Source organism: Symphalangus syndactylus, chromosome 3 (genome assembly GCF_028878055.3).
Source record: "Symphalangus syndactylus isolate Jambi chromosome 3, NHGRI_mSymSyn1-v2.1_pri, whole genome shotgun sequence".
NCBI classification, from domain to species: domain Eukaryota; kingdom Metazoa; phylum Chordata; class Mammalia; order Primates; family Hylobatidae; genus Symphalangus; species Symphalangus syndactylus.
In genome coordinates, this window is record NC_072425.2 from 85,801,562 (window position 1) to 85,813,714 (window position 12,153).

Below are 12,153 nucleotides of genomic sequence, written 5' to 3' on the forward strand. Positions count from 1 at the left end.
GTAGTGTGTATTTCTGTGGGATTGGTGACGATATCCCCTTTATCATTTTTTATTGCATTTATTTGATTCTTCTCTCTCTTCATTAATCTTGCTAGCGGTCTATCAATTTTGTTGATCTTTTCAAAAAACCAGCTCCTGGATTCATTGATTTTTTGAGGAGTTTTTTGTATCTCTATCTCTTTCAGTTCTGCTCTAATCTTAGTTATTTCTTGCCTTCTGCTAGCTTTTGAATTTGTTTACTCTTGCTTCTCTAGTTCTTTTCATTGTGATGTTAGGTTGTCAATTTTAGATCTTTCCTGCTTTCTCTTGTGGGCATTCAGTGCTATAAATTTCCCTCTATGCACTGCTTTAAATGTGTCCCAGAGATTCTGGTACATTGTGTCTTTGTTCTCATTGGTTTCAAAGAACATCTTTATTTCTGCCTTCATTTCATTATTTACCCAGTAGTCATTCAGGAGCAAGTTGTTTAATTTCCATGTAGTTGTGTGGTTTTGAGTGAGTTGTTTTTTTTTTTTCAACAGAGACTCACTCTGTTGCCCAGGCTGGAGTGCAGTGGCATGATCTTGGCTCACTGCAAGCTCCGCCTCCCAGGTTCACACCATTTTCCTGCCTCAGCCTCCCAGGTGGCTGGGACTACAGGCACCCACCACCACACCTGGCTAAATTTTTGTATTTTTAGTAGAGACAGGTTTTCACTGTGTTAGCCAGGATGGTCTCGATCTCCTGACCTTGTGATGCACCTGCCTCAGCCTCCCAAAGTGCTGGGATTACAGGCATGAGCCACCGTACCCGGCCTTGAGTGAGTTTCTTAATCCTGAGTTCTAAGTTGATTGCACTGTGGTCTGAGAGACAGTTTGTTGTGATTTCTGTTCTTTTACATTTGCTGAGGAGTGCTTTACTTCCAATTATTTGGTCAGTTTTACAGTAAGTGAGATGTGGTGCTGAGAAGAATGTATATTCTATTGATTTGGGGTGAAGGATTCTGTAGGTGTCTATTAGGTCTGTCTAGTGCAGAGCTGAGTTCAGGTCCTGGATACCCTTGTCAACCTTCTGTCTCGTTGATCTAATATTGACAGTGGGGCATTAAAGTCTCCCATTATTATTGTGTGGGAGTCTAAGTCTCTGTAGGTCTCTAACGACTTGCTTTATGATTCTGGGTTCTCCTGTATTGGGTGCATATATATTTAGTATAGTTAGCTCTTCTTGTTGAATTGATGCCTTTACCATTATGTAACAGCTTTGTCTCTGAAGATCTTTACTGGTTTAAAGTCTGTTTTATCAGACTAGGATTGCAACCCTTGCTTTTTTCTGTTTGTTTGTTTTCCATTTGCTTGGTAGATCTTCCTCCCTTTATTTTGAGCTTATGTGCGTTTTTGCATGTGAGATGGGTCTCCTGAATACAGCACACTGATGGGTCTTGACTCTTTATCCAATTTGCCAGTCTGTCTTTTAATTGGGGCATTTAGTCCATTTACATTTAAGGTTAATATTGTTATGTGTGAATCTGATCCTGTCATTATGACGTTTGCTGGTTATTTTGCCCATTAATTGATGCAGTTTCTTTATAGCATCAATCGTCTTTACAATTTGGCATGTTTTTGCAGTGGCTGGTACCGGTTGTTTCTTTCCATGTTTAGTGCTTCCTTCAGGAGCTCTTGTAAGGCAGGCCTGGTGGTGACAAAATCTCTCAGCATTTACTTGTCTGTAAAGGATTTTATTTCTCCTTCACTTATGAAGCTTAGTTTGGCTGGATGTGAAATTCTGGGTTGAAAATTCTTTTCTTTAAGAATGTTGAATATTGGCCCCCACTCTCTTCTGTCTTGTAGGGTTTCTGACGAGAGATCTGCTGTTAGTCTGATGGGCTTCCCTTTGTGGGCAACTCAACCTTTCCCTCTGGCTGCCCTTAACACTTTTTCCTTCATTTCAACCTTGGTGAATCTGATAATTATGTGTCTTGGGGTTGCTCTTCTCGAGGAGTATGTTTGTGGCGTTCTCTGTATATCCCGAATTTGAATGTTGGCCTGCCTTGCTAGGTTGGGGGATTTCTCCTGGATAATATGCTGAAAAGTGTTTTCCAACTTGCTTCCATTCTCCCCGTCACTTTCAGGTACACCAATCAAATGTAGATTTGGTCTTTTCACATAGTCCCATATTTCTTGGAGGCTTTGTTCATTTCTTTTTACTCTTTTTTTTTCTCTAACCTTGTTTTCTTGCTTCATTTCATTAATTTGATCTTCAATCACTGATACCCTTTCTTCCACTTGATCGAATCAGCTACTGAAGCTTCTGCATGTGTCGTGAAGTTCTCATGCCATGGTTTTCAGCTCCATCAGGTCATTTAATGTCTTCTCTACACTGTTTATTCTAGTTAGCCATTTGTCTAATCTTTTTTCAAGGTTTTTAGCTTCCTTGCAATGGGTTCAAACATCCTTCTTTAGCTCAGAGAAATCTGTTATTACCAATCTTCTGAAGCCTACATCTGTCAACTTGTCAAAGTCATTCTCCATCCAGCTTTGTTCCATTGCTGGTGAGGAGTGGCAATCCTTTGCAGAAGAAGAGGTGCTCTGGTTTTTAGAATTTTCAGCTTTTCTGCTCTGGTTTCTCCCCATCTTTGTGGTTTCATCTGCCTTTGGTCTTTGATGTTGGTGACCCACAGATGGGGTTTTGGTGTAGATTACCTTTTTGTTGATGTTGATGCTATTCTTGTTAGTTTTCCTTCTAACAGTCAGGTTCCTCAGCTGCAGGTCTGTTGGAGTTTGCTGGAGGTCCACTCCAGATCGTTTGCCTGGATATCACCAGCAGAGGCTGCAGAACAGCAAATATTACTGCCTGATCCTTCCTCTGGAAGCTTCATCCCCGAGGGGCAGCTGCCCATATGAGGTGTCTGTCGGCCCCTACTGGGAGGTGTCTCCCAGTTACGCTACACGGGGGTCAGAGACCCACTTGAGGAGGCAGTCTGTCTGTTCTCAGAGCTCAAATGCCATGCTGGGAGAACCACTGCTCTCTTCAGAGCTGTCAGACAGGAACGTTTAAGTCTGCAGAAGTTGTCTGTTGCCTTTTGTTCAGCTATCCCCTGCCCACTGAGGTGGAGTCTAGAGGCAGTAGGACTTGTTGAGCTGCGGTTGGCTCCACCCAGTTTGAGCTTCCCAGCCACTTTGTTTACCTACTCAAGCCTCAGCAATGGCAGAGGCCCCTCCCCCAGCCAGGCTTCTGCCTCGCAGATCCATCTCTAGACTGCTGCACTAGCAGTGAGCAAGGCTCCATGGGCGTGGGACCCGCCGAGCCAGGCATGGGAGAGAATCACCTTGTCTGCTGGTTTCTAAGACTTTGGGAAAAGCGCAATATTTAGGCAGGAGTGACCCATTTTTCCAGGTAGTCTGTCATGGTTTCCCTTGGCTAGGAAAGGGAAATCCCCCAACCCCTTGCGCTTCCCGGGTGAGGCGACACCTCGCCATGCTTCAACTCACCCTTGTGGGTTGCACCCACCGTCCAGCTGGTCCCAATGAGATGAACCAGGTACCTCAGTTGGAAATGCAGAAATCACCCATCTTCCACGTCGATCACGCTGGGAGCTGCAGACTGGAGCTGTTCCTATTCAGCCATCTTTTCATAATTTTCTAGTCTCTTGAGGTGAAAGGTTAGGTTACTGATTGAGATCTTACTTTTTAACATAGGCTTTCTCTGTATGCACTGCTGTAGCTGCATCTCATAAGTTTTGATATGTTTTTGTTTTCATTCATCACAAACTATTTTATAATTTGCCTTATTTCTATCTATGACTTTTGATTATTTAGGAGTATGTAGTTTAATTTTCATACGAAAACTGTAAATTTTCTAAATTTCCTTATTGATTTCTAATTGCATCCCAAAGTGGCTAGAGGATATGCTTTTTATGATTTAAATCCTTTTAAATTTACTAAGGCTTTCTTTAGTCCAAGATGGTGAGTAGGAGGCAGGACTAGCATGCCTCTCCCATTTGGACAGACAGAATAGTGTGTGAAGATTCAGATTGTGAACTTTTGTTCCTAGAACCAATGCAGGAATGTATCAGGAAAACTGAAAGAATTCACAGATCCTTTTAAAGAAGTGGCACACCACTGCAAACTCCATGAAATACGTGAAAAACTGAGTTCCCAAAGTGTGAGAGAGGGAGAACTGGCTAGGCATAGTGGCTCACACCTGTAATCCCAGCACTCTGGGAGGCTGAGGCGAGCAGATCACCTGAGGTCAGGAATTCAAGACCTGCCTGGCCAACATGGTGAAACCCCATCTCTACTAAAAATATAAAAATTAGCTGGTCGTGGTGGCAGACGCTGTAATCCCAGCTACTTGGGAGGTTGAAATAGGAGAATCGCTTGAACCCAGGAGGCAGAGGTTGCAGTGAGCCAAGATCACGCCACTGCACTCCAGCAGCCTCAGCGACAGCATTCTAGCCTGTGTGACAGAGTGAGATTCTGTCTAAAAAGAGAAAAAAAAGAGAGAGAGGGAGAACCTACCTCCGAACATACATCCCCACAGGGGAATCTGAAAATCCAGATCACAGGAGAATGGTTTAACCTTACCTAGAGCTGGAATGGATTTAGGGAGTGACACAAAAATAAAAATAGAAGCAGCAGCAGGAAGAGCCTTGTGGGCACTCCCAGTCTTCAGCTCGAGCCCAAGGAAGCCATGCCTGACTATATCTCACAGGGACCTGTAGGGAAGGCAGGCAGCAGAATTAGGGAGAGGTCGTAGGGTGAAAGAAACTCCCAACTGAATTTTGTAATAATTTTGAGTGGGCACAAACCCCCTTGAATGGAATCTGGGAGGGAAGGGAAACTGCAGCAAATGTGAACATGAGTGTAGGGTGCCCAACATTGCCAGTAGATGGGGAGCGGCAGGGCTCAAAAACCGTGCTTGCTTTCTCAGCAGGGAAGATTATGACCTGGGGCAGGTCTGAGTTCTGTGCACAGGCTGCCTGGATCTAACTCGGGGCTGTTAGCAGGGCACTGCAGGAGTGAGACTGGCCTTGCCAACTGCATGGGAGTTGGGTGAGGCCTTTCACTACCAGCTAAACCCCACTCCCCTGGCGAGTTCTTCTGCACAGCAGAGGCAGCCATACTGTCTTCTGAAACATTACCCCACTGATCTGAGAACCACCTTCCCATCCCCTACAGGGCTGTGACAAGCCCCACCCAAGGAGAGTCTGAGCTCAGACCCACCTAACCATGCCCCAACCTGATGGTATTTCTCTACCCACCCTGGTGGGTTAACACAAAAGACATAAGCTCTTGGGAGCTTCATGGCCTCACCCATCACCTGAGAAACCAGAATACTTCCCCTGGCCAATGAAGGGCAAGCTCAAATCCCAATACTACTACTGCAGCTGGTGCTCTCTTGCAAGTGCTACCTCCTGGCTGGAGGCCAACTAATTCAGGCCATTATAGCAACTCTTGGCAGAATAACACTGCTCCCAGGAAGAAGAAAACAACAGCTAACATCACTGCCTGCAACAGCCTGGCTAACCAGAGGTCCTGAGTCTGTCCACATGGCAACTCCACAGCTAGCATAGCTAGCATTTGAGAAAGCCAGCAAACTAAGCCTCTCTACAACCAAGGAACCTCAGAGCCTACATCACTACCCTGCCACCTCCGTCAGAGCAAGTGCTGGTATCCACAGCTGGGAGACCTGAAGACTAGCCACATCTTTGGACTCTTTGCAGACATTCCCTAGTCCAGAGCCTGATAGCCCCACTGGGTGGCTAGACCTAGAAGAGTAATAACAATCACTGCAGTCCAGCTCTCAGGAAACCCCATTCCTAGGAAAAGCAGGAGAGCACCCTATCAAAGAATCACCCCATAGGACAAAAGAATCTGAAAAGCAGGCCTTGAGTTCCAGATCTTTCTGCTGGTGGGACGTTTCTCACAGCAGAGTCACAAGTACAGTGCTGGGTGCAGAAGGGAAAGTCTGCACCTCTACCTCAATAGGCAGGCAGCCTCTGTGACCAGGAAGGGCCTTAAAGAAGGGGTTCTTGTTCTCCCCTGGCACTCTACTGCAGACACAGCTTGGACTTCCCCAAGGGAATGCAGCATGGAGGCACCTATAGACAGCCTTTGTGGAAAAATCCAGGGTAAGCTCAGCCCCACAGGAAGAGCACCCCCTAGATTCAACCCTACACAAGAGACAGAGACACAATTCCTCCCTACTTGGAACATCAACATTCCTATACATAAAAAGAGGTGCCTGTCTCATCTGAATAGCCTAAACACTAGGACAGAAGTGAGGCTGTGAGGGGAATAGCTTTCCTGCTGGCCTGGCAGGGGAGCTCAGGTGGCTCCCACTCTTCGTCTTGATAAAACCTCAGCACATCTAATTAAGAGCTTCCCCAGCTAGCCTCATCAAGGCTGGGACCTCGGCCCACTGTTAGGTATTACATCTATCTACCTGCCTTAGCTACAACCAGTGCTTACCCAGGGATACCTCCCCTATTGGCATGAAGCTGGAATCAGCTCAGCAAATTAAAAACTGAGGAAAAAATTAAATAAACAAAACATACACCATGAGAGAACAATATAAGCTCCAAGAGATCCCTGTCATTCCAACTCCATAGGAGACAGTGAACCTGCCCACACACCAAGAACATAAGTACTACAACCAGCATCAGGGAAAGCCAGCACACAAAGACTCTCTATAACTAGAGAACTCATACAGTGTCTTCACCCCTGCAAGCACCAAGAATCAAATTAGGCTAAAACAAACATTAAAGTCCAATCCTTAAGGGAAAAAATGAAATTCTTAAACACACACACACACACACACACACACACACACACACACACAGTCCCATCAAAAATTTCAAGAACAATTTGAAGAAACAGGCTACCCAAAAGAGAAGGATCCAGAAAAGTAATTCTGGTAATATGACAAAACAGGGTTCTATAATACCCCCAAAAGATCACATTAGCTCTCCAGCAATGGATCCAAACTAAGAAGAAATCTCTGAATTGCCAGAAAAAAAAAATTCAGAAGGTTGATTATTAAGCTACTCAAGGAGGTACCAGAGAAAGGTGAAAACCAACCTAAAGAAATTAAGAAACAATACCAGATATGGATGAAAAAATGTCCAAACAAGTAGATATCATAAAGAAAAAACTATCACAACTTCCGGAAATAAAAGACATACTTGGGAAAATCCAAAATACAGTGGAAAGTTTCAAAAATAGACTAGAACAAGTACAAGAAAAAACTTCAGAGCTCAAAAACAAGGCTTTCAAATTAACCCAATCAGACAAAGACCAAGAAAAAAGGATTAAAAAATGAACAAAGTCTCCAAGAAATATGGGATTATGATAAACGGCCAAACCTAAGAATAACTGGTGTTCCTGAAGAAGGGAAATCTAAAAGTTTGAAAAATTTATTTAAGGGAATAATTGAGGGAAACTTCCCTGGCCTTGCTAAAGAGCTAAACATCCAAATACAAGAAACTCAAAGAATTCCTGGGAAATTCATCACAAAAAGATCACCAAGGCATGTAGTCATCAGGTTATCCAAAGTCAAGATGAAGGAATCTTAGGAGCTGTGAGACAAAGCATCAGGTAACCTACAAAGGAAAACCTATCAGATTAACAGCAGATCTCTCAGCAAAAACCTTACAAGCCAGAGGGATTGGGGTCCTATCTTTAGCCTCCTTTATCAGAGTAACTCTCAGTCAAGAATTTTGTATCCAGCAAAACTAAGCTTCATAAATGGAGAGATAAAGTCTTTTTCAGACAAACAAATGCTGAGAGAATTTGCCACTACCAAATCAGCACTACAAGAAATGCTAAAAGAAGTTCTAAATCTTGAAACAAAACTTCAAAATACTCCAAAATAATGCCAACAACTAAGAAGTGGTAAAGCTTATCATTTGCTGAGATAAAAGAGAGATGCTAAGAAGAAATGTAATAAATGTTGGCATTAAATACACACTAAAATGACTTGGCACTGATACAAATTGGACCAGAGGAGGGTTCCCGTAAGTTTGAGGGAAAGTTTATACTTCTTTAAAACTGCAAAAGGACAGTTTAATTAGATGAATAATGAGCCTACAAAGTTGAGTCAGTTCTATTGAGACAATAAAACTGGAGGAAAAATCTTTCCCACATGTAAATAGGAACTTGTGGTTTTTAAGAAACCACATCAGGGCCTCAAGTTTACTTTCATTACTAATTTTTTTTTTTTTTAACTGGATGAATTTTTTTTTCTTGCCAACTTTCATTTTAGATTCAGGAATACATGTGCATGTTTGTTACATGGGAAAATTGCATGTCATGGGGGTTTAGTGTGCAGATTATGTCATCACCTGGGTAATGAGCATAGTACCTGATGAATAGTTTTTCAATCTTCACCCTCCACCCATTCTCCACCTTCAACTAGGCCCCAGTGTCTACTGTTCCCTACTTATATACTCAATATTAACTCCCACTTATAAGTGAGAACATGCAGTTTTTGGGCTTCTGTTCCTGTGTCACTCTGCTTAGGATAATGGCCTCCAGCTCCATCCATGTTGCTGCAAAGTACATTATTTCATTCTTTTTATGGCTGTTTAGTATTATATGCTGTATATGCACATTTTCTTTATCCAGTCCACCACCAATGGGCATTTAGGTTGAGTCCATGTCTTAGCTATTGTGAATCTTAATATTCACAATACTTGTGTAAAACCTCATCTTTCTTTTCCCTTCTTTTGGTGACATATGTTATTGCTCTTATTATAGAATATTACATGCTGCATCACTCAAAGACTGCCTACAGGGCAGTGAACATAACTGTCTGCCTTTGCATTGGCTTCATGCTTATGTTCCATGAACATAAACATGCATGTGCCCTTATGGTAGAGCAACTTAATTTGGGCATATACCCAGTAATGGGATTGCTGGGTCAAATGGTAGTTCTAAGTTATTTGAGAAGTCTCCAAACTGCCTTCTAGAGTGGCTGAACTAATTTACATTCCTACCAGCAGTGTATAATAAGCATTCCATTTTCTCTGCAGTCTTGTCAGCAACTGGAAGTTTGTTTTGCTTTTTTTTTCTGACTTTTTGGTAATATCTATTGTGACTGGTGTGAGATGGTATCTCACTGTGGTTTTGATTTGCATTTCTCTAATGATTAGTGATGTTGAACATTTTTTAATATGCTTGTTGAACGTGTGTATGTTTTCTTTTGAGAAGTGTCTGTTCATGTCCTTTCCCCATTTTTTAATGGGGTTGTTTTCTGCTTGTTAATTTAACTTCCCTACAAATTCTGGATATTAGAATTTTGTCAGATGCATAGTTTGCAATATTTTCTCCCATTCGGTAGGCTGTTTATTCTGTTTTCTTTTGTTGTGCAGAAGCTCATTAATTAAGTAACATTTTTCAATTTTTGGCTTTGTTGAAATTGCTTTGGGAGTCTTCATATGGTATCTCTGCCAGGGGCTACATCCAGAATAGTATTTCCTTCGTTTTCTTCTAGGGTTTTTATAGTTGTAAATTTTACAGTTAAGTCTTTAATTCCTAAAGTTGATTTTTTAATATGGTAAAAGGAAGGGCTCCAGTTTTAATCTTCTGCATATGGCTAGCCAGTTATCCCAGCACCATTTATTGAATAGGAAGTCCTTTCCCCATTGCTTTTGTCTACTTTGTCAAAGATCAGATGGTTGTAGGTGTGCAGCTTTATTTCTGAGCTCTCTAACCTGTTCCCTTTGGTCTCTGTGTCTCTTTTTGTACGAATACCACGCAGTTTTGGCTACTGTAGCCTTGTAGTGTAATTTGAAGTGAGGTAGTGTGATCCTTCCAGCTTTGTTCTTTTTGCTTAGCATTACTTGAGCTACTTGTGCTCAATCTTGGTTCCATATGAATTTTAGAACACCTTTTTCTAATTCTGTGAAAAATGTCATTGGTAGTTTGACAGGAATAGCATTAAATCTGTATTGCTTTTGGCAGTATGGCCACTTTAACAATATTGATTCTTTCTATCCATGAGCATGGAATGTTTTTCCATTTGTTTGTGTCATCTCTGATTTCCTTGAGCAGGGTATTGCAACTCTCATGGTAGGTATCTTTCACCTCCCAGATTAGTTGTATTCCTAGGTATTTTATTCTTTTTGTGGCTAATTTTACCTCTCTCAAATCCACCCACTGAACTTCCTTAATTTTCTTGGCCTGAAATGCCCCTCTTCCAGTTTCAAACAAGCATATATCTACTGTCTTCCTCCAAAATGAGTCAAGTGTCTATTCCTCAACCTCATCATCTTTCTTTTCCCTTCTTCTTCTTTTGGTGACATACGTTATTGCTCTTATTATAGAATATTACATGCTGCATCACTCAAAGACTGCCTACAGGGCAGTGAATAAATTTGTCTGCCTTTGCATTGGCTTTATGCATATATACACGTATTTCAAGAGACATTTATTTCATTACACAGATACATGTAATTTGTCTCTTCTCACCACTCATTAGTATTTTCATTTTAAAACATGAAATTTAAAAAAAATTACCTTATCCTACAAAATCTGATCCTTGCGCTAGTTTTATGAGAGAAGTTGCTAGGTATTATGTGGGAGAAAGGGGAGTCATCACTGTATATTTGGCAAACACTGGGCTAAATAAAACTAATCAGGTTTCTTTCCTATAGGAATTTTTAGAAACTTTACTGTATAACACGCATGATCAATCTGTAACTGCCCAACAGGTTCTTCTTGCCCATTGCCTAGATAGAGGTGACTTATCAAGACAGGGGAACTGCAATAGAGAAAGAGTTTAATACACGTAGAAGCAGCTAAATGGGAGTCAAAAGTTTTATTATTATTCTAATCAGCCTCCCTGAAATTTCAGGGGCTAGGTTTATTTAAAAATAGTTTGCTGAGCAGGGGGCTATGGAATGAGAAATACTGATTGGTTGGAAGGGGATAAAATCATAGGGAATCTAAGCTGTCCTCTTGCACTGAGTCAGTTCCTGGATGGGGGACCACAAGACCAGATGAGCCAGCTTACCGGTCTGGTGGCACCAGCAAATCCATCAGAAGGCAGGATCTGAAAAAATATCTCAAATACCGATCTTAGGTTTTACAGTAGTAATGTTATCCATAGGAGCAATTAGGGAGGTTAGGAACCTTGTAGCCTCTGGCTGCATGATTCCTGAGCCATAATTTCTCATCTTGTGGCTAATTTGTTAGTTTTACAAAGGCAGTCTGTACCCCAAGCAAGGGAGGGGTTTGTTTTGGAGAAGGGGGTTATCTCCTTTGTTTCAGAGAGAAACTATAAACTGAATTCCTCCCAAAGTTAGTTCGGCCTACGCCCAGGAATGAACAAGTGCAGTTTGGAGGTTAAAGGCAAGATAGAATTGCTTAGGTCAGATCTCTCTGACTGTCATGTTTTCTTACTGGTATAACTTCTGTAAAGGTGGTTTCAAATCTCCAACTTAGCATTCATTTCATAAACAACAAATCACAGAATTCATTTTTGTGCTGAGAATCCCCAAAAGCTAGTCTTCAGAAAACACTTAGAAAATATAGCTCTAATACTTTATTTAAAATAGTGAATGTTTAAAAAAAAGGAGTGTATCCTTGTTCCTGTTAATTATCCAAGTTTGCTTTAAATCTACTGCTGTGCTTTTACTACTGAGTCAACTGAAATTAAATTCTACTATAAAACAGAAAAGCTGAAAGGCTGCAAAGACTTGAATATGTGGCAATATTTCCCTTTAGTATTCATCAGAATGACTTAAAGAGCTTATTAAAACACAGATTATTGGCTCCACCCCTCACTCTGAGATTCTTACTTAGTAGGTCTGCAGCGGAGCCAAAAATTTTCATTTCTAACAACTTCCCAGGTGATGCTGAAGCTGCTGATACAGGAACCACATTTTGTTTATTCTCTCAACATAAAATCTCAAGGCTCTGTACTAACAGAGGCTCCAGAATGATGACCAGCTCTTTCTAACTTGCTGTTCCACCAACCTAGCTCATGGCTTGCATCCTCAAAATCACCTCATGATCCAAGGGAGCTCTTCCAATTCTAGCCGTCATGTTAGCTTCAGGGTAGTAGGAAACGAATGAAGGCAAAGGGAACATCTCCCAGCCTCGTCAGCTCCTTTTTAGGAGCCTTATTTGCAAGAACTTAGTCAAAAGGCCTCATTACAGAGAAAATGGCAAA